Source organism: Penaeus vannamei, chromosome 15 (assembly GCF_042767895.1).
Source record: "Penaeus vannamei isolate JL-2024 chromosome 15, ASM4276789v1, whole genome shotgun sequence".
NCBI classification, from domain to species: domain Eukaryota; kingdom Metazoa; phylum Arthropoda; class Malacostraca; order Decapoda; family Penaeidae; genus Penaeus; species Penaeus vannamei.
In genome coordinates, this window is record NC_091563.1 from 2,576,927 (window position 1) to 2,581,926 (window position 5,000).

The window sequence follows — 5,000 nt, forward strand, 5'->3', positions numbered from 1 at the left end:
TTGCAATTAGGCTAGATGATGGTGGGAATATTATTGATAGCATTATGAAGATTAAGATTATTATAATTATTTTTATTATCATAATCACGTGTCTGCATGGACGTGTTTGGAAGAAAAATTCAAGATCATTGAACTATTAATATACTCTGATTCATCAAGCCTTTTTACAGCCTCTCAGGGGTTATCAGGGTAATCAGCAGCATGCTCTTTTGGAGACCTGAGTCTGAGAAAGTTTTGAGCTTTCAACCTTGGTCAGAAGCAGAACTTCAGAGGTAGTAAATATGAATTATATATTTTTCTGTCATTAATTTGCTTGGCGACTTCAACGCAAATCAAGTATCGTAACTTAGTTAAAAACGCTCCCGTGGTTATAAAAATAATTAATTTCGCATTAACCACACAGGCAGGGACTCTTGTCATTCTCAGATGGTGGCTGGAGTTAGCTGCTGACAATTTTAAAAAATCGAGGTCTGACCCATTGGATTTTCATAATACGGACATGCTTATACACAGAAATGAATACAAATCTACCATTCTAGACATGTATTTCTACCAGACTGATAGATAGCTAAAAGTATATCAATCTGATAGAGAGGCATATGCATTAATTTCTTTATAATAAGTAATAGTAATACTGATTGTAGGAGTAGTAACAATATCACACATACGGATATACATTGGTGGATCTACAGAGCACAGGTGTATGGTAATTTTTGTAATTCCTATGATGTTATTACAAGCTACAAAATATTACAGACTTTTTCAATCAAGTAAAAGATTGATAGAATTGTGGATCTACGGTCTGTACATAGTGTTCACTAATTTATATAACATATAATTCATATAGTTTTACTTTCTGAAGCATTAGTCTCAAGATCATTTTTGTTGATATATCAAACTGCTATTCAATGATGTAAAATTGATTTACCATACAGAAGTACAAGTTTAATGGATGAATAAATATATTAATTGAAATACTACCTTTGATAAATGTATTCGTTTAAACCTACATGAAGGTTTCGGTATGCACATAATTTTCTTAATATCATTTATAAAATATATGTGCATGTCCTCTCGTTCCATTTATCCCACTATCTAATATGCTGTAAATTCCTTTTAATTCATAGCCGGTCTTATTTAATTCCGTTGTATTGTTTGAGTATTAGAGTACATTTTCGTTTATTGTCTGACGTCTGTGTAACTCTACGGGAAAAACTACCCACATTTCAACACACCTTAATTGATAGCTGAGTAGATAAATTACTGATTGTTCTTTTCTTTCAAATGGTATATTTTAGATCGTAATAATTTTATGATCTAGATTTACACTGTATTACTGTTATATAATGTTTTGACCATGCATCAAATGTACCACAGCTTGCCCCCGCCTGTGCAAGGGTGCTAAATAAAGGACTAAACTAAACTAAACCTTACACTTGGCAGATAAAGTAGATAAAGGACACTTTAAATAATATAGCACAGATCGTAATAATGCTATAGTCTAATGTCTAATTTCCCAGTGTAACACTATTATACAATGCTATAACCACGTTAACCAGCGTGGTAAATAAAGGACTAAACTAACCTTAACGTTAATTTCTCAGCCTGCTTGCCAAAATAGGGCGAGACCCGATTCAGTGAATACTCACACATACGGACATGCATATACACAGAAATAGGTTCATATTTGTCAATCTGCCTTGAAGATATACCTTTATCTATCTTCTAACCGGTGGATATACATGTCTAGACTGATAGATATGCATTTAATTCTTTTTATGCACATGTCCGTATATATGAATATATATACGTTTTATGCATTTTTTTCTTAACAAACCGGCTGTTTGTGTTTAATTTTATGATAGGATGAAATTGCAAAGATAATAATCCGTTTGTATATGTTCCTTTCTTCTCGTGTAAAAATTCCTTGAACCACAGTAAAAAAAAAAAAAAAAAAATAATAAAAAAAAAATAAAAATAAAAATAAATAAATAAAATAAAAATCACATTTTTCTATTCTGTTCCATGTGGAAAAAAATGTATGTTGATTGAAGTCGAAAAGCCATTGAACTTTAAAGGAATGAGTATAACGTTGGATTAGAGCAATTGGCACATACAAGTATATTTACACGTAATACATACATGTCTATTCTCAATTACGTACACACACACACACACACACACACACACACACACACACACACACACACATATATATATATATATATATATATATATATATATATATATATATATATATACATATATATATACATATATATGCACACATATTTACTTATATATGTTCATTGGCAGTGGGAGCGCAGATCAGGGATAGCCTACGCTCAACAGAAGAGAAATTATGAAAACTAATGAGAAAAAACGACACCAGATATATGTAATTGTTGTGTTCTTTGTTTTTTTTCGTATATTCCAGGTGTATGTAAAAAAAAGAAACAAAAAAAAGCAAAGATGCTTACCGTAGTTTATTAATATAAAATGTTTTGTTTAAATCGAAACCTATAAAGATAATTTACCTATAGGGTGCTGGAAGAAACCGACGTACTTACAAACTCAAAAAAAAGGAATAATAATAATAACAAAAAAATGCATAAGTGAATAAAAAGAACAACACTTTTCACTATCTACTATTTTTTTTTTGTAAAGAGAGAGAGAGAGAGAGAGAGAGAGAGAGAGAGAGAGAGAGAGAGAGAGAGAGAGAGAGAGAGAGAGAGAGAGAGAGAGAGAGAGAGCGAGAAAGAGAGAGAGAGACAGAGAGAGAGAGAGGGAGAGAGAGAGAGAGAGAGAGAGAGAGAGAGAGAGAGAGAGAGAGAGAGAGAGAGAGAGAGAGAAGCTAAGATGCTAACCTAATCTTGTTTCTCCGTGAAGTTATAAACAATGCTGAACATCTGTTTTTTAAGGGACCCTGAGTGTAAAAGTTTCCGAAGTCACATCTGTCCAGAAGGTCGTGTAATCTTTCACAACAGCGGCCCTGAAACAGAAATCAATATGTGATTAAAAAGTTTATGAACCTGATTGAGATTAGGTTAAATGTCTGCATATTTTTGGGATTCCTTTATTCTCTCTCTCTCTCTCTCTCTCTCTCTCTCTCTCTCTCTCTCTCTCTCTCTCTCTCTCTCTCTCTCTCTCTCTCTCTCTCTCTGTGAATCTCTCCCCCCCCTTCCACTCTCTCTCTCTGTGTGAATCTCTCCCCCCCTTCCACTCTCTCTCTCGCTCTCTCGCTCTCTTTGACTCTCTTTTTATTTCTATCTCTCTCTCTCTTTAACCTTTATTTAGCAATACAATTACAGTCTCTCTCTCTCTCTCTCTCTCTCTCTCTCTCTCTCTCTCTCTCTCTCTCTCTCTCTCTCACTATCCCTCTCCCTTTCCCTCTCTCTCCCTTTCCCCCCTCTCCCTCCCTTCCCCCTTCCCCCTCCCTTCCCCCCTCTCCCTCCCCCTTTTGCACTTACTTGAACACGACTTCGCCCTCGAAATCTAGAGGAGCCTGCCACTTGAGAGGCACCACTTGCTTCAAGGCGCTGCTCACGTGGGTCACCGTGTCATTCTAGGTCAAGGGAGGTCACGCAGCAGTGATCAGGACATTATGGTGTAAATTTTTTTTATAACAACAAACAGATAGATAAACACGAATTCAAGGTCGTATTATCATTATTATTATTATTATTATTCCAATTATCATTATCATTATCATCATTATTATTAGTAGTAGTATTACTATCATTATCATTATTATCTTTATCATTATTATATATCTATCTTTGTTATTATCATCATCATTACTATTATCATAGTCATCATCATTACAATTATCATTATTATCATAGTCATCATCATTACTATTATCATTATTATCATAGTCATCATCATTATCATCATCATCAGTATTATTTTTATTATGATCGCAATTATCATTATAATGATCATCATTATTGTTATTATCATCATCATCATTATCAGTGCTATGATTAAAGGCACCTTAATAATGTCCTCAGTCAATTTGAATAAATTCACAATTTTAAGAGTAATAATAATGGATGCAAATGTATGTAGAAATTTGAAACTTCCAAGATTTATAATACGGTGTTATAAAAATGTTACTGTGAGTCATCATTATCGTCATTACTACCATTAATATCATTATAATTATCTTTATGATTGTTCTCATTATAATTATCATCATTGTTATCATTATTATTTTAATTATTATTGTCACTATTATTATTATTGTTATTATTATAACTATCATAATTCATTTTTACCATTGTTATTGTTATCAGTTTATCATTATCATCATCACTGCATTTTTACGACGATAATCATTATCATCATCACATCATTTCTATCATAACTGATATCGTTATCATAATCACTTTAACTACCATTTTTATCACTATTTCCACTACTGTTATCATCACCACCATCATCACTATCACATTCAACATCATCATCACAACACCCAACCTTACCTGACTCTCACACGTCATCGGCTGAGCGGCGGAGGTCAGCTGACTGGAAGGCCAAGTTCCCATGACCTTGCCTGACCCGTCATGTGCCTGGATCATGAACCCGGAAAATGATTCTGTTCCCACAAGACAGACTATGACGGACAGAAAGAGAGAGAAAGAGAGAGAAAGGGAGGGGGGGGGGAGGGAGTAAAGTATTATTAAAGTTCGTATTATGTATATGTTTATGTTTTCTGTTTTTTTTTCTACGGTTATCAGTATATTTTTTGTTGTTGTTATCGTTGGTTGTTATTGTTATTAGTGTTATTATTATTGTTATTTTTGTTATCTTTAGTAGAAGCAGCTGTATGATTATTATTACTATTATTATTATTATTATTATTATTATTATTATTATTATAATTATTATCATTACTATTATTATTATCATTACTATTATTATTATCATTACTATTATTATTATCATTACTATTATTATTATCATTACTATTATTATTATCATTACTATTATTATTA